The sequence below is a fragment of the Dama dama genome, chromosome 11 (genome assembly GCF_033118175.1).
Source record: "Dama dama isolate Ldn47 chromosome 11, ASM3311817v1, whole genome shotgun sequence".
NCBI lineage: Eukaryota > Metazoa > Chordata > Mammalia > Artiodactyla > Cervidae > Dama > Dama dama.
Window position 1 is genome coordinate 16,523,932 of NC_083691.1, and position 18,435 is coordinate 16,542,366.

The following is an 18,435-nucleotide window of genomic DNA, read 5'->3' on the forward strand; positions in this document are numbered from 1 at the left end:
AACAATCTAGCACAAAATCTTGCCCTCAGTAGGTAATCAACAAGGGGCTTCTTCAGAACCATGAGTCATGTTGCCCACAGGCACAAGCGCTTAGCAACAGTGGGTATTTTTAAAAATGAGCTTGACACAACAAACGTCTGGGTGAGATGGTTGAAAGCCATGAGAGGAATGGACTGAAAATCAATCAGTGATGGGTGGATGTGACCTTGAGAGATACAGGCAGTTCATTGGACAGAATTAGGAAGGACACAGCTCAGGGCAGAGGACTCATCTACATTTACTGAGCACTTACTATGCCCAAAGCCCTCTGGGAAATTCAATAGAAACTTTGCTTCATTTCTTGTCTGCAGACTCTTATGACCTAATAATCAGACAGTAAATATCCAAAACATGAAGTCTAACAGATGCCATGGAGACAAATGAACTATTACACAACTCCAGACATCTGGAAATGGGGAAAGCAGTGATGGGTTAGGAAGACGTCATAGAGAAAAGTCTTGAGATTTTTGAGATTCAGGGCATGGCCTGCTGCAAACTGTGTTATCAGTGATGATGTTGTCTTTCCCTGTCTCCCCAACAACAGGCAGGTTAACAAAGACAAACATGGGAATGACCTCACACACACATGCAGACACATACACATCACTACTTAAGCACTTGCAAGAGACACAAAGGCTCAATGACACAACTGGATAAGAGGTTGGTTTTGTACATCAACCCTCTCGCTGCCAACCACCCCCCTCCCCCCTCCCCCAGGCTTGATTCCCATGCCCTTGCTAACTACAGAAGCACCTCCATCCCTGTGGACACACTCATCGCTTCCCCGGATACTTGCTCTCATCCATCCATCCCTTCATTCTTAAGCAGTATCGCACCACTGCTTTCCTGGCTCCACAACCCGTGTACAGAAGGGCCGAATATATTTTCTGTGAAGCTCAGGCCTTTAGGCAGAACCATTTTCATCTTCTGGTGAGAGGCTGGAGTAACCAAGTGTTGTTAGAATTCTTCCCATTGTGCCTTTTTTCTTGAATGATGACATTTATAAAAAGAATTTGACAGAGACATCAAAAGCGCTCATTCATATTTGGGGAGGGATTCATATTTGAGAAGTTACCAGAATAACTTCTCAGTGTAGATGAGACAGATTTATTATTATTATTATTTTTAAAGATGTGTATATAGTAGAGGAAGATAAATTATGCAGTGTCAAGATAGCTAAGAATGTTGTAGTTTGGGGGGAAATGAGACAAAGTACAGCTAAGGATTATGGAATCCTTACAACTTTCCAGTTATGTTGAGATTGCTCTTTGCTTATTTGCCATATTTAATCCCTGCCAAGATCTCTATGACCATTGGTAGTTTTCAGATAAGAAAATCAAAACCCAAAGAAGTTAACCAACTTGCTCAGTTAAGGTCACTGGGTCCATCAGGTGATGGTATGAGGCTGCAGAGTCAACACTGGAGGGTGTGGTGTTAAGGATGAAAGCGGTGAGGGTGGGTTTTCCCATACTTCGGGAGAATAATCTATGTATTGAAGGAGGCATTCTTTCATACACATCAGTAGGTTTTGTTCAGGTACGCAAGCTGGAGACAGAGTTTAATACCTGTGTAACTTCTAGTTACTAGAGGGAGTGGCAAGGAGAAATCTTACAGAAAAATTCTGCCTTCAAATACCTTTGCCTCTAACAAGCTCGCAACCCTAAAGCAGAGGAAGTCAACAGCCCAGTCTGGAGCTCGGGAATCCACAGAGCCGAAGGACCGGACAAGCCTGGTGCTCCATCAGTCCAGCAGGTCAGGTACGCGGAGGCAAAGACCTTTGGCGCGATGAGATGCTGGCTTAGAAAGGCCCTCAGCCTTTACGCACGGTCCCCACGCTCCGGGGCATGGAGCCCAGATTCCGGGAGCCCGGATCTGGTCCGAGGCGGCCCGGCCCGGTTCTCTTTCTATCGCCGCGCTAAGAGTGTTTTGGCTCCCCCATTCCTCTCCCAGCTTGCGGATCTTTGTGCCCCCGAATGTCGGCATCGGGGTCCCCGTCTTCTGGCTGCCACCGAACCGAGGCCGCGGCGTGCCTCCTGGCGGCCTGGGGTCCGGGCGGTCCTGGGGGAGCCGGGGGTCCCCGCGGGCCTCGCGCGGGCGGCAGGGGGCGCTGCGCGCCGGGCGGGGCGGGGGCCGAGCCCGTGCGCCCCGCGTCTTTGTGCCGCGCGGCGCCGCCGCCCAGTCTCCCCCCGCGGGCCGCGCGCCCCGGCTGGAGGGCGGGCGGGAATAAAGGGCGGCTCCGCGCGGAGCGGCGCGGACAGCCGGCCTCAGACCGCGGACCTCGGCGCTCGGAGCCTCGCTCGCGGCCGAGCAGGAGCGGCGGCCCCCACCCCCCGGGCCCCGGACGCGCGGGACCAGGTGGGTGACGCGCGGCCCCTTTGTGTCGGCCTCGCCGGGGCGGGCGCGGCCGAGGGCCCCGGGGGAGGTGGCCGTGCTGAGCTGATCCGGCGGCAGCGACGGCCAACCCATCCCCGCCAGGGGCCCCACCCCGGCCCTGCCCCTGGGTGGCCCGGGTGCCGCCGCGTCCCGGCGCTCCTGCGGGTCCCGGGGGCGGCGGGGGTGGCCGATTGGGGTCTGGCCGGGGCGATCCGGCGGGGCGCTGGCAGGCGGCGCGCAGGTCAGCCCGGCCGCGGTGGGCCAGCGCCGCTTCCTCCGCGGTGCACATCCCGGCGCCCATGACCGCGGCCGCCCGCGTCCCTCCAAGCCTTCCCCATCCCCAGGGGCGCGCAGAAAGTTCTCCGCCACCCCCCTCCCCCATCCTACCCTCCGGCAGGCTTCCCAGTTCCCCTGCACTGCCCTGGGCACCCAGCTCTGGGCCTCCTGAGAATCTGGACTATCAGGTCCCGAGGAGGAAGGGGTTACTCACTGCGCCCTCATGATCTCGTGGATGTCCAGCTCCAAAAGTTCTCTCTCCCTGCCCTCTTCCCAGCGAACAGGCACAATCATCATAAAAAGCCCAGTCAACAAATAGCCTGTGCTGGCCTCCTGCCAGGCCTCACGGCTGGGTGAGGGAACCCCAGGGGACTATCCCCAGGGGGTCCTGCCACCGCCCCCGCCCCCCCCCCCCGCCCCACCCCTCGTGGGGTGAGGGGGATCTGGTCTCCGAACTGGAAACAGACTCACTTCTTGCTTTGATGGTGGGAAGGAAGCCCTTTCCCAGGAGTGGGCCTGGGCATCTGATAAGGACGCATTCCAGGCAATCTGGCTGGGGGGCAGGGCAGATAAGCCCTGTGGATAAAGAAAGTGTGAGACCCAGAGAGCGAGGTGAGGACCGCCTGCCTGAGAGCCCTGGGAGTTCCCAGGGCAGAGAGGCTGGGGAAGGAGGGTCTGGACTGCTGGTGAAGAGGGAATTGAGTCAGAGCTTGGAGGTGGGACAGGTTCTGGGTGGCCAGAGGGAACTGGCCAGCGGAGGAAAGAAGGGACACAGGTGTGCGTCTTGACCTTTCCCTTGGACCTGCAGCCCCCGTGCTCCTTGGACGTGGTCCCTCTGGGATGGTGCCCAGAGCAGGTTCTCAGGAAAGGGAACCGAGATCCCCCTTTCCTGGTCTTCTAAAGGTTCCTAGTGCCTTTTCAAATCTTACTTTTATTATTTTCTAGAGTGCAAAGGAATTATGACTAGTGTGGTCAGATGAGGGTAGATGGTGAAATGTTGAATTCCAGGCCAACTTATGGCCTTGATCCTGTGGCAGTGGGAGTCATCGATGGTTCTGGATGGTTCAGAGAGTGGGCTAGGCCCCCACTGAGGGTGGGGAAGGCAGCTGTGAGGGGTGGGAAGTGTGGCTTTTAGTCCCCCTGGTACTTCTCATCAAAGGTTAGGCAGGGCTTGAGAACCTCAGGAAAAAGCAAGATGCAAATGGCCTAATTTTAATGGGAGGTGAGTTTTTGAGATCCAGCACCATTGGAGTTTGGAAGTTTGTGTATAAAGAAGCTCTGGTTCAAATGTCAGGATCCTTGGAAGCAAAACGGATGAACCAGTCAGATGCTGAGGGTAGAGCTGTGGCCAGTGGGTGATGGTGTGGGCTGCCATGGGCCTGGAAGATGGGGGTGTTGAGACCTGCATGAACACTTTCAAACGCCTGTGTTTTATAAGCCTGTCCAGTGTCCTGGTTTTAATCAAGTGCGCCTATCGCACCCAAATCCTCGCCCGAGTACAGGGCTTGGCCTGTGGACTCCATGTGGTTTGGGACTCGGAAGGGACCTCCCACACTTCAGTGGAAGCTGCTGGCGTCCAGCGGGGTGAACGTGCCATTCGGCCAGACGCCGGGAGCCACGTCGCCTGTGTTTTCCACTGTGGTTCATGGTTTGGCCCCACCGCCTTCTTTTGTGCAAATTTCACTTTCCTCTTAGGAGCCTCTGTCTCTCTGGTGTGGAGACAGGGAAAGTCTGTCCACACGGAGAGTGAGCATCACAGAGCTCACTGGTCATCACAGATCCCCAGCCCAGCCGCCCATTGTGACTGAGGACTCTGTGGACTGGAGGGAGATAGTCAGGGGCCCGGCCACAAAGAGGGCTGTGGCCAGCTTGGGCCCAGCACCAGCCCTCCTGATGGTCTGCTGTTCTTTCTCTGGCTCCATGCTTAAACTGGGAGGATGGAGATGTGTCCACTGCCCTTGGGGTCTGCTGGTCTGGAGCCACTCTTCGAGAGGATCTGGCCAAGCGAGGACCTGCCCTGGGTCCCTGGGGTGTGGACAGTCAGGGGCAGCCAGGACTGAGTAGAATGGAATGCTTTGACGGAAGATGGACCCTGTCCACACTCACTTGGGGGAGTTTCCTACCTTCGAGGACCAAGGACTGAGTTGAAGGTTCTTTCCTTTGAGATGAAAAAGTCATCCGAGGTCGTCATTTCTGGAAGCGGTCTCCTCTCTCCTTTGTTTCTGCATCACTGACACACATGGATACCTTTTCTTAATTAGATGAAGAAATTAAATGGAAGCAACTGTTCGTATACCTGCTGGGGAGTTCGGCTGAAGGACAGAGCTTGTCCAACTTTCTAACCCAGCTCTGTGACCTTGAGCAAGTGTCTTAACTACCTTTTGTGGCCCCAGTTTCCTCCCACTGTGAAACTAAGATGTTGGTCTAAATGATTGTCAAGATCGGGATATAAGAATGTGCTGCTTTAAAGGTCTCTTCCAGGAGCATCAGTCTTGACAATGCAACTATTTTTAAGAAATTTTGCAAGATAAAAAATTACATATATATAAATACTTATATACATGTATCAGTTTCAGAACAATGGTTTTCCTCAGAGATGATAAGTTGAGAGATGGGGCTTTGAAGAGGGTCATTCCTTGATGGTGAGAGTCTGTATCTTCCTTCTTTCCTGGAGTCTAAAGCCTGGATCTGATGGAGTTTCCTGATTAGCAGGTGCAGAGAGAGCAGGGCTTTCTCTGAGGAGCAAACTGATGAGCTGGATGCAGTGTTAGGAGAAAAATAAGTTCCTGGATGGCGTGATGAACCGTGCCAACTAGGTGATATGCAGTCTCTTGGGGTCTGACTTTGGAAAGCCAGGAAGCAGTGGATGTTCATTTAGCCTTTCCATCACCAGGTGCTGGTGGGAAGTGCTCTGAGTGCTGTGGACCTAGTTCTCAGGCGGCCCGTAGGAAGGACAGGCATCACTACCTTCCCCGATCTACAGGGGAGGGAAGAGGCTTAAGGAGCCCTTATGGCGTCCAAGGCCAGGTGCTTGGTACATGGCTAAAGCCGGCGTGGAACTCAGAGCCCCTTGGAAAAAAAGTATATTCCCTGTCCTTGAGGAGGCTACGGTCTGGGGGTTGGGAAGCAGCCAGTCACAGATTGTTCTAGCGCTGGGCTTGGTACACACAGTTCCAGGGGTTATGGTGAGGAGTTTGCCTGCTGGAGCTGGTAAGGCAGGCTGGGTCTTGAGGACGAGTCCCTGTTGGCAGGCAGATGAGGTCAGGGTCACAGGCTGGGCCCGGGAGCAGCAAGAAGCTGCCTGGGGGTGCAGGGAACCTTGGGCTGGTGTAGTGGGGCTGTGCTGGATTTGTCCTGCTGAAGGGTGACTCTGTCTCTGAATCCTGTTCAAAGCAAGACCCCCAGCTGCAGCAGCATTGCTGTCACTTCTGGAACCTTCTGGATGGTCCCACCAGCACGAGTTCTTTGGTTTTAATGCCTCTGTCCTCTTTTGTCTCTCTCCCGCCCCCAACCCCCGACCCCCGCCAGTTTGCTTGTAGAGGAGAGGGTGTCCCGGGAAGATGAGAGGAAGCCCAGCCGCAGCCCAGGGTCTGCTCGCTCTGTCTGCAGGGTCACCTGAGCAAGGCTGCCGTGATTCCCCGGGGGTGGCAGCCCGACCTGGTGGGCAAGCACTGAGTTGGAAGTGCGGCCCCCTGAAGGATGCCAGTGCAGCTGGGGTCACCCCCTGTTCGTGCCAGCTCCGCCCTGCAGGCCAGGACACGGCAGAGCTGCTGGGTCAGAGGGTTCCAAACCAAAATACTGACTCTGTCTCTCAGGCTAGGTTATCGGTTAAACAGGGCTTCAAGTCTGTCCTTGGAATACCTCCCGCACAGCGGTTGACCTGGGACATATTTTAGTTTCCAAGGGGTCAGTTTTCAAGCCGTCTTTTGAAACAGGGCATGTTTGATGTTGGGGTGCCAGCATCTAAAGGTGATCTGGAGGGAGGTGGGACTGTGCCAGCTGCACCCAAGGAGCAGCAGAGACTGCCTCTCGGATTCCCACTGACCTGCTAGCCTCACAGGCAGGCAGGGGGCCGTTCCGTGATGCTCTGTCTCTGCGTCCAGGAAGTGGTACCCGGATGGTGGCAGGTGATGTGTGTGTCCTGCTACCCACCCTCCATGGTTGGCTCCTCTGCAGTTGCTCCATCATTCCAGAGTGGCCCCGCCAGCCAGCCCCTGTGGCCCCCCACCCTGGTGAGGCTTGTCCACACTGCCTGCAGGAGGGGTAGCCTGCAGGACAGAGAGGCTGTTTGCTCCCCCGGCTCATGGGTGGAAAGTGTGCAGACCTCTGTGTTAGGGGCCTCTTCCGCCTGAAAGTAAATCATCTCTTCGGTGGGTGTCCTGAAGCCAGAATTATTCAGGCGTGTGTCACATCGCGGGACAATCATTGTTCCTTCTCTGTGGTGTCTCTCCCCAACTCCCTGCCCCCCTTCAGGCTCACCACTGACCCAGAAAGTTGACAGCTTTCTGGCTGAGACTCCGCTGCTCATGAAGTCACAGCTGTGCCTCTGGATCGAGCCTTCGTTAGTTTCTTCTGGGTTCCAGCCCGTCTTTCCAGGCTGATCTCTTCACAGCCTCCACACTTCTCAGCCTCCACACTTAGACCCTGAAACATTCTCCCTCTGCCTCCAGGTGTCAAATTCCTAATGATCCTTCCAGGCTCCACAGGCATGTTGCCTTTTTCTTAAAGCTGTGGGATCACTGGTGTGGGGGCTGTGGAGGCTGAGTCCTCCAGCAGTGGCCTCTTACAGAGGAGGAAATGCAGGCGTGGGGCAGAGAGGGAAGAATGCAGGCCTGGGAGCCCCATCAGGCCCCTTCCCTTCCCAGCCCAAGCATCTTTCTCCTCCCATGAGCCGGGAGCCTCTTCTCTGCCAGGTGTTTCTACGGCGATTTTTTTTCAGAACCTGCAATTGCACTTAAGCCTCTCTAATTTTTCTGTAACTTTATCCTTCCTTTTACTAAATTGCAAGCCCTACAAATGTAGGGACCTATTCATTTTAACATTCCCTCAGTGCCCATCATGGTCTCTCTAAATGCATTTTTGCTCCGTGATTGAATCCAAGGGAGAGAAACCTGGTCCGGAAGGGAACGTGGGGTAGGTTATCGACGAGGAGATGGGATCCAGGCTCGTGTTCTGTTCTCCAGCAGGATCTGAACAAACAGAGACATGCTTTGTCTTTGGGGAGGTCCAGCCACAGAGCAGGACACCGCAGGAGTATGTGGGGCCGAGGTGGGTGGGGGTGTTGGCTTGTGGTGCAGGGGAAGACCCAGCCTGCAGGTGGGCTGTCTGGGATGTCAGGGGGCGGGCTGGACAGTCCCAGGTTGCCTGGATGTGGGGGCAGCAGGCACCCCAGTTCCAGAGTCAGGTGACAAGCCTTGCGTGGACCGGCTGGAGGGGGCCAGGTGGCCTGAGCTCCGTGGGGGCAGGGAGGTCGAGACAGGGAAGGAGTTGTTCAGGGCCCAGCCAGGGAGACGTGATGGGGGGACGGTGACCCCCCCCCACCAAGGGCCCACCCAGGTGGGTGTTATGGGAACTCCAGTGAGGAAACGATTGCTGGGAAGTGGGGTGAAGGTGGTTAGACCTTGAAGAGGGGTTATTGGAGAAGGGGGCGCCCTGTGCTGGTGTGGGAGGGGGCAAAAAGGATGTGTTCTTGAGGATGTCGGGGAGCCCAGGCTGGGCGTGAGTTTCCATTGGCCTCACGAGTCTGGATCTTTCTAACGGGAGGGAGAGGTGCTCTAGGTAAAGAGGTGGTTAGAGTTTCTGGATAGAGTGTTTTTCAGGCGAACATGGTGGGGACCCTCGCTTCACGTGGACGAGCGGAACGGTCAGAGGGTCAGTGCATCCAGGGTGTGTGAGATGACTCGCGGTGGTGAGCCTGTTCCCTGCCCTCTGGGAGTCTGTTTCTTGGGTGTCTTCCCCTCCCCTTCTGTGCAGGGGGCCAGTTTGCATCCGAAAGCTGGTGGTAGGCTGTGTGTTCCAGGAGCAGCTTTGCTCTGGCAAATTTTGCAGGTCTGCAGAGACCCTGGGCGGGGGGCGGGCGGTGGTTGTTTGTTATGCTATCGAGAACATAAAGAAAGAAACAGTCCCATAAATTAATTTTTCCTGACGCCCTGATTGCCACACAGTGGTTCTTGGTAGCACTTACACTGCTCAGAATAGTCCTAGGAAATGGAACAAAAGAACTCCCTGCAGACTTTCAGAGCTGGCGCCTCGGGATTCGAATTTGTTGGCGGGAACTGTGTATTTCTTCCTAATCGCTTGGCAGGATGAGGCGGTTCCAGGGCTGCTGTGGCCCAGACAGAGCTGGCTGGCCCTGCTGGGAGCTCAGACTCTTCTTTCTTCTTTATTTCTCCACCGAGCCTTAGCTGGGGGCCCTGAGAACTGAGACGGGCTGGTTGTGGGAGGCAGAGTGTTGGGTGGGCCAGATGTATTAGAGGGAAGAAAAACGGGATCTTTATTCCATCAGCTCCTGGGACCCTAAGAAATTACCTCTGTTTCAGTGTTTATTTTCCCTCTAACACTCCCAGTCTCACTCACTGCTTTCTTCCTAACTTCTCTCTTGTTCCCAGGCAGGGAGTGATGTTATACACCCATGGTTTGTGTGCCCCCAAATTCGTGTGTTGAAACGTAATCCCCAGTGGGATGTCGCTAGGAGGTGGGGACTTTGGGAGATAATGAGGGCGGGGACTTCATGAATAGGGTTGTTGCTCAGTCACAAAGTCATGTCTGACTCCATGGACTGTAGCATGTCAGGCTCCTTCTGCCCTCCACTATCTCCTGGAGTTTGCTCAAACTCATGTCCATCAAGTTGGTGATGCTGTTTAACCATCTCATCCTCTGCTACCCCCTTCTCCTCCTGCCCTCAATCTTTCCCAGCATCAGAATCTTTTCCAATGAGTCGACTCTTCGTATCAGATGGCATAGGCCTGGAACTTATTAGCATCCATCACTTTGTAGTAAATAGAAGGGGACAAACTGGAAGCAGGAAGGAGTGACACATTTTATTTTCTTGGGCTCCAAAATCACTGTGGACAGTGATTGCAGCTACAAAATTAAAAGACGTTTGCTCCTTGGAAGGAAAGCTATGACCAGCCTAGACAGCTTATTAGAAAGCAGAGACATCACTTTGCTGACAAGGGTGGGTATAGTCAAAGCTGTGGGTTTTCCAGTAGTCAAGAAAAGGGTTAGTGGCCTTATAAAATAGACGCCAGTGAGCTCTCTAGCCCCTTCTCCGTGGGAGGACACGGCGACAGAACAGCTGTCTTGGGCTGGAAAGTGGCTGTCACCAGACATTGAATCCACTGGCACCTTGATCTTGGACATCCAGGCTCCTAATCTGTGAGAGATGGGTGTCTGCCCATCTGTGGGATGTCCCATCTGTGGGATTTTTTTATTAGGGAAGTCCGGATGGACTAAGATAGGCAAAAGTATCTCATCACCAGTCACGTTGGGGGTGAGACCCCCGCCCCCGATCATCTTCTGAGACCCAGGTAAGGTCACATTCCCAGATGCCAGGGCCTCGGAGTTCAGCATGTATTTTGGAGACACTGTTCAGCCCATAGCATACATCTCCCAGTACCACGGAGTACATGTGCGTATGTCCTTGTACATTACTGTGTGTTTGGCCAGCAACAGGACACTCCCCGTGTCCTTGGTGACAAGCCCCAGAAAGGGGCCGGTTGCTGGCCTTGGGTCAGCTGCCCCGAGGACTAAGGTCTCCTTGAGGTGGCCCCCGTTCTGTGCCGGGCCCTGGGGCCAGATAGCTCCCCAGGCTGCACTCTCATCTGTGTTCAGGTTGCCGGAGAGGGACACTTGGTGTCGGATCCATTTGTCTGTTTTTTAATCGTGGAAGCCACCTTTTCCGAAAGCATGTGGCTGCCTCTGTTCCTGTCTCATTGCTCTGGGCTCGGTGGCCCCTGGTGGGAGTGAGAAAAGCCAAGGAAGTGAGAGGTCGCAGGAGCAGGGAGGGTGGTCTCGGACAGGCGGGACAGGACAGGACTGGGCTCCTGGCACGCTTTGTGGCTGGACTGCCATCTAATAATCGTCTTTGCTGCTCTTACCTGATCTTCTTTTAAAGACAGAAATCCAAACGGGGTGACATCTAGGCCATTGTGCACATGGCTTAAATGTTCTTGGTGTCTTGCCAGTGTGGTGCCAGCACACCCAAACCTCCATGGGTATTTGTGGTTTTGGGTGTGGTGAGGGCCAGATGGTATCACCGACTCGATGGACTTGAGTTTAAGCAAGCTATGACAGTGGGTGATGGACAGGGAAGCCTGGCGTGCTGCAGCCCATGGGGTCGCAAAGAGTCGGACACGACTGAGTGACTGAACTGAACTGAACTGAACTGAGGGCCAGAAAAGCACAGCCCGGTCTTGTTCATTTCTGATTCCCTCTAACACCTGGCACGTGGTGCCCGGTACACAGTAGGTGCTCAGTGAATGTTTGTTGAACTTAGTAGGCATCTGTTCCCTTCAGAGACATTTAAGTCCAGAAACAATCTCATCCATTCATTCATTCTTTTTGTTCATTTCATTCATTCATTTGGCAAAACCTTTTTGGTCCTGGGGGTTCAAAGGCAGATTAAGGAATAGACTGAAGGTAAGGGCATGGGGAGAGGGCAGGTAGGGGGCTGGTGAGGCTTTTCTAGAACGTGAGAAATGGAATATTTCTTGCCTTATCAGTAAACAAGGATGCCACAGTCATCAGCGATTGCAGCCCTCCCGTGTGAGCTGGTGAGCCCTAAGGGCACTCCAGAATGAGAAGAATATGTGAAATCTAACAGCCATCAGACCGCAGCCACTCCACACGGGGAGCCCCCCAAGGGAACCAGGATGTGAAAACACAAGATACTGGCCGCAATAGCTGAGATGCAAAGGAAAGAAATGATTGCGGTGAGCCCAGACTCTTGCATCTTCCCAGACACGCACGAGTGCCCTGTGTGTCTGCGTGCTCAGTCGTGTCTGACTGTTTGTGACCCCATGAATTGCAGGCTGCCAGGCATCTCTGTCCATGGTAAGAATACTGGAGTGGGTTGCCATTTCTTCCTTCAGGGCATCTTCCCAAACCAGGGATTGAACCTGTGTGTCCTGCATTAGAAAAACACTAAAATCCTTAACTTGGGATGTGTGGTTTTCTTTAATGAGCAATAATCTTTTGATGTTTGGACTACCTGCCCTTTGTTGCAAAATTTCTGTGTAACCTGGCTCCTCCCCTTGTCTCCTCAGAGCAGTTCTGTCAGGGTCACTTGAGATACTGTCTCTCTGGCTTAAAGTCCTAATAATTCCCACTGAATAAAACATAACTCTCAACTCTTAGGTTGTGAGAGCTTCCCTGGTGGCTCAGATGATAAAGAATCTGCCTGTAATGCAGGAGATTCAGGTTCGATCCCTGGGTTGGGAAGATCCCTTGGAGACGGGAATGACTACCCACTCTAGTATTCTTGCCTGGAGAATCCCATGGATGAAGGAGTCTGGTGGGCTACCGTCTGTGGGGTCACAAAGAATCAGACATGACTGAGCAAGTAACACTTAAGTTGACAAACAAGATCAGTGATCAGCAAGACAGGTATCAATCTCTTATACTTTTGCAGTTTTGTAAATTTCAGTGACTTATATGTAGAGTACGTCATGTGAAATAACAGGCTGGATGACCTCACAGGCTGGAATGAAGATTGTCAGAAGAAATATCAACAACCCCAGATAAGCAGATGATACTACTCTAATGGCAGAAAGTGAAGAGGAACTAAAGAGCTTCTTGATGAGGGTGAAAGAGGAGAGTGAAAAAGCTGGTTTTAAACTGAAACATGAAAAAAACTAAGGTCTTGGTATCTGGTTCCATCACTTCATGGCAAATATATGAGGGAAAGGTGGAAACAGTGACAGATTTTTATCTTCTTGGGCTCCAAAATCACTGCGGACAGAGACTGCAGCCATGAAATTAGAAGATGCTTGTTCCTTGGAAGAAAAGCTATGAGAAACCTAGACAGTGTATTAAAAAGTAGAGACATCACTTTACCGACAAAGGTCCATATAGTCAAAGCTATGGTTTTTCCAGTAGTCATGTACAGATGTGAGAGTTGGACCATAAAGATGGCTGAGTGCTAAAGAATTGATGGTTTTGAACTGTGGTGTTGGAGAAGAACAGCAAGGGGATCCAACCAGTCCATCCTAAAGGAAATCAGTCCTGAATATTCACTGGAAGGACTGATCCTAAAGCTGAAGCTCCAGTACTTTGGCCACTTGATGCCAAGAGCCAACTTATTGGAAAAGACCCTGATGCTGGGAAAGATTGAGGGCAAGAGGAGAAGGGGGTGACAAAGGATGAGATGGTTGGATGGCATCTCTGAATCAATGGACATGAGTTTGAACAAACTCCGGGAGATGGTAAAGGACAGGGAAGCCTGGCGTGCTGCGGTCCATGAGGTCACAAAGCGTGGGACATGACTTAGCGACTGAACAACAACAACAAATGTCAGTTTCACTCTAGTGAAAACAACCAGTTGGGACAGCTAGGAATTTCCATCCAGCGACATTGCTCACACTCCATTTCTTCTCTCTGTGAAATAACTCCGGCTTAAGGGGTATGCTTTTTAATATGCTCAATAAATATTTATCCAGCCCCCTCCCTCCCCTGGGTCCTGTGCTATGGAATGTGTAAGCGGGAGTGTTTGCCCTGAAATGAACGCGTCCTTCCTTCAGCAGAGTGGCTGGGAACGGTCTTATCTGTTAATACTTTAATCGCTCCTAGGATTCCTTTCCTTGGGCCTGCAGCCATGCTTCCTTGCTGGTGACCTTGTTTTCTTTCCCTCTCTAGCCACCTGCAGCTGGCCCAGACTTTCTCCACTGCGGAGTGCTGGTGGGAGACCTTGGGCTGTGTCCCAGGGCCTTGCAGATAAGCCTTCTCCCTTGGGGCGGGGGGGGGGGGGGGGGGGGGGGGCAGGCTCTCTTGCTGGTGCAGTAGGAGCAAACCAAAGACGGGGTGGGTAGGGGGGTAGTGGGTGGAGGGCAGGGATGTTGAGCCCTTGCCCTGTGGCCACTCCCACGTGAACTTTGCCCCGCGTGTAGGAAGTGTCTGGTTTCCAAAATCTAGTGTGAAAAACAGAATGCAGGGTATCTCATTAATAACGTTGAAGTTGATCACACGTTGAAATGATTTTAGTTTGGCTACATTGAGTTAAATACATTACTAAAATGAATTTCCTTTGCTTTCTTTTCCTTTTTTTTCTTTTTAATGTGGATACCAGGACATTTAAAATAACAGAAGCGACTTTCCTTAAGTTTCCCAGAATGACAATCTGGAGGGACTTGGGGAGGTGCTTTTCTTTCGTGGTTCACAGACCCTGTGGCCAGCCCTGCTCATTCTCGAGGCTGGCCGCCCGGGGACTTGATGCAGCCAGCCCTGGTGGGCCAGCCAGGAGCGGGTCCGGGCCTCACTGTCACCGGGACTGTTCTCTCTTGAGTTTAGTCCCAGATGCTTGACATTCCTGCCCAGCAGGGCCCATCCTCTTCTCAGCAGCCTGTGTTACTCAGATTCAACCGTTCTGCTGGCTCCATTCAGTCCCAACACAAATGCAAGAGTCTGTGGACTTTTATGTCTAATGTGTAAAATGAGGGGCTTGCCTTCGAGTAACTTAACATTTTTCTTTACCGAACTCCTTAGTCCTTGAAATCTGCCTTGACCCTGACCTTTTTGTGGTCCAGTCTCTAGGTTGTGTCCTACCCTTTGCAACCTCACAGACTACAGCACGCCGGGCTTCCCTGTCCTTCGCTATCTCCCAGAGTTTGCTCAAACTCCTGTCCATTGACTTTGACCTTTGGCCTCGGGTTAACTGTCACAAGCCCTCCTGATTTTCCCTCCCAAGTCCCACGTGTCTCACATCATCCACACTGCTGGGCTTTGAACCTCAGCTCTGGCCACCCGCTGTCCAGGGTCCAGTCCAGCCACACCCACCCCTGGATGCTCAAGGGAGGCCCATTGAGAGAATCCTCTCCCACACCCGTGCCATCATGGTGAATCCTGCTACCTGCTCCCAGCCCAGGGCCACACATCTTGCCCAGGGATGCAGGAGGGTGTTGCCTACAGCCGATCAGTCACCCGCCTAAGTGTCCAGCTCCAGCTGACCTCTTAAAGTTGCTGCCCTCATTCCTGGCAGCATTGCCAGCCCTGTTTGCATCCCTGCTTCAGAGCCACCTGCTCTTTTCTCCTGCGTCTTTGCGACGTGTCTTTCCACCCACCTGTCCCTTCTCTGGCCTGCTGTCCTTGGCTGGCTGCAGTCGCTGGATGGCAGTGGTGGTCCAGGGCGTCGCAGGGTCCCTTGCCCCCGCATCACCTGCTTTCCTCTGCATCCTAGGCTCATCTCAGCTCCTGTGCCTTGGCACTGTGCCTGCTCCTGAGGTCCTCCTGGCTCATCCCCCTGCTCCTCTTCCTGCCGGTTCCTGGGAGCGCCGCATGGCTCCTTCAGACCCCATCACATTCCTGATCTGCCCTGGCATTCATGTTGACATGGAGTTGAGTCAGCTTATACTGGCAGGCACAGCAGGCATGGTGCCTAGGGCCCGCGAGCTTTGCAATATTGAATATTTTAAAAATCCTGGAAACAAGCATTAGCTCCAAAGTATTAAAAAAAAAAAAAAGACAAAAACCAAAAGCCTTCGCCAAAGAGAATTGATGGTAACACCTGTGTTGTGTTATGTCAACAAGATATAACCGTCATTTAGTCAACTGAAAGTTAAGACACAGTTATGTAGAAAATCGTGTTTATCCTGAAATGAGCGAGCTTTTTAGTGTTTGGCTTGATTCGCTGAGGCCTCTGGGAATGAAACTTCCCCGAGTTTAAGCACTGCCCTCCACACTTCTTGCTTTCCCACCTCTGCCTGGCACCAGAAATGAGATGCAGACTTCCACATTTATTTGTCACTCTCTTGGCTTAGTAACAGCCCTGGCCTGTCACTCCACTTTGAATTCCCAGCCCAGGGCCTGATACATCCCTGCTTCACTGTACTAAACTTTTAACTCATCTCAGTGCATTAAAAACATAATACAGGACATTAACATCCTGCTTGAAGATTTACATTTTCTTTTTTTTTTGAAGCACTGCCATATGGTAGTTTTTAAAACCATTGACATTTATAAACTGACTCCACATGACAAAAACCCTTAGATGAGCTGCTAATAAAAATAATCATTCAGAAGCTGAAAATGCAGTTTGTATGTTTTTAGCTTAAATTGTATGTGGAGTTTTCCTTCCGTGGACCCTATGTGCTTAATCTGCACCACGCTGCTTGCTTAGACATTGATCTTGCTGTTGTTTGGCTGCTAAATTGTGTCCACCTCTTTTGTGACCCCATGGACTGTAGCCTGCCAGGATCCTCTGTCCATGGCATTTCCCAGGCAAGAATACTGGAGTGAGTTTCCATTTCCTTCTCCAGGGGTCCTTCCCAACTAAGGGATCAAACTGGCATCTCTTGTGTCTCCTGCATTTGCAGGCAGATTCTTTGCCACTGAGCCACCGGGGAAGTCTAGACAATGTAACTACCATTTTGTTTTTGTTTGGTTACTAAGTCCTGCCCGACTCTTTGCAACCCCGTAGACTATAACACCCCAGACTCCTCTGTCCTCCAATATCTCCTGGAGTTTGCTCAAGTTCATGTCCTTGAGTCAGTGATGCTATCTAACCCTCCTCCTCTGTTGTCCCCTTCTCCTTTTGCCTTCAATCTTTCCCAGCATCAGGCTCTATTCCAATGAGTCAGTTCTTCACATCAGGTGGCCAAAGTACTGTAGCTTCAGCTTAGCATCAGTCCTTCCAGTGAATATTCAGGGTTGATTTCCTTTAGGATTGACAGGTTTGATCTTGCAGTCCAAGTGTCTCTCAAGAGTCTTCTCTAGCACCTAACATTATATGATAGCAAATACGTATCTTGGTGGTTAAGATAAAGGATATTTCTGGGTTAAAAATTTTTTAAATTGAAAAACAATTCAAAGATAAACTAGCTACAGGGAACATTTGCTAATATGATGAAGTGGGCCCTTCTGCAGAGCAGGAAGCTTTGAAATATAAATTGTGTTGCCTCAGCAGAGGGAAGGAATTTCTAGGTCTAGGCTGGGGGAAGGGATGACTGAAGGATAAAGGCCTGACTTTTGTTTGCAGCTGCATAATTACTTCAAACAGTTGTACTTTGGAGAATTTTGCTTGGGAAAATGATACTAACTGTGGAGAAAAAGAAATGCTTTAGGCCCAAATGCTCTTCATTTGTTTGTTCATTTTAAATTATAGCCCCAAATGGAGAACCTCTAAATTTGGACAGGCAAATATCCTGCTCTAATTTGATAAGATTTTTGGAGATGGTGGGCATGGGAAAATGTTTGTAATATATCACTAAGTGAAAACAGTTATGAGACTGAATTGTATGTACAAAATGTGTACAGATATGGAAAATATACTGAAGACGGAAGTCCAGGCTCCTCTTAAGGACTGTGACTTTTTTTTTTTTTTTCTATTTTTGATTTTTAAAATTGTGGTTCTAATTTAATTTTATAGTGAAATCATTTCAGTTTAAAAGTGGTCTGTCTTGTAAATTCTGCCCAATCTACAATGTGCAGACTCTTTGTGACCCCATGGACTGTAGCCTGCCAGGCTTCTCTGTCCATGGAATTCTCCAGGCCAGAATACTGGAGTGGGTAACCGTTCCCTTCTCCAGGGGGTCTTCCCGACCCAGAAGTCGAATCGGGAGTCTCCTGCATTGCAGGCGAATTCTTTACCAGCTGAGCTACCAGGGAAGCCTTAAATTCTGCACTCCCTCCCCCAGCATTTTATTGTTTCATATACAGCAAATGTATTTCAGCAAATAACCTTGTATGTCAAGTGGATATTTTGCTGTCAGGGCTTAAAGAGAAATGAGGGCAAATTAGTAGACACCTCTCCAGTCAGTTGAAGAGATAAAGCAATGTAAACACTAACATTTTCCCTGAAAGGGGACTCTCTAAGGCTTGCTTTTAGCTCACATGCTCGCATCTGAGCAGTGACGGTCAAAGTCAGGACCATGACACTGGCCGCGTGAAGTCCAGGCATCTGTGGCTGTGGTCACTGCTGAGCAGAGTAGAGCAGGACCACGAGGACAGTGGCTTGGAATCCTTCTCCAGACTTCACGTCCCATTGGAAACTTCCAGAAAGACCCTTAGCCTCTCTGTAAATGGTCCCAGTTTATTCATGAAAACTGAGAATAGCACTAGGGCTGCTGCTTTTATAGGCTCCTCTGAGGATTGCATACATTGCCAGTGAGAAACTTTGAAGGAAAACATTCAACATCCGTCAGAAGGCAGATTCATAAATAATCCTTCTGAGTTCCACGAGCAAGGAGGCAGTCAGATGTAAAATGCAAGGCAGTGGTGAGACATCTGGGAACTCGGACAGACACTGCCTAATGCACTCATATCCCATCTTGAAAGCTCCTCCTGGTTGAATAAAATATTGCCATTCTGAATGGCAATATTGCCAAGAATGAAAAGTATTAGACCCATCAAGTCTGTTTATTTTCTCTAGCTTTTCGGCTTTTTCTGTTTGGCACAACCTAAATGAAATAGTGCCATATATCTTCGTTTACAAAAGGTTTCTCTTTTGATTGTTATTTTGCTTTAAATTTTTGGTGAAAATGCCCCAAAGACTGCATTGCTAATAGATACGGTAGAGACATAGCTATGGACTGAGGT

At 51.3% G+C, this 18,435-nt stretch overlaps 1 protein-coding gene across 2 annotated transcripts in view; it reads left to right on the top strand.

Annotated features, from left to right (window-relative positions):
• Positions 1 to 2,287: 2,287 nt before the first annotated feature.
• Positions 2,288 to 18,435, top strand: part of RNF144A (ring finger protein 144A) — a 123,376-nt gene continuing 107,228 nt past the window's right edge. For both annotated transcript variants that reach the window (XM_061154763.1, XM_061154769.1), the window contains exon 1: positions 2,288 to 2,394. The gene's annotated coding sequence lies outside the window, so the exon portion shown is untranslated. The remainder of the gene's footprint in view (positions 2,395 to 18,435) is intronic.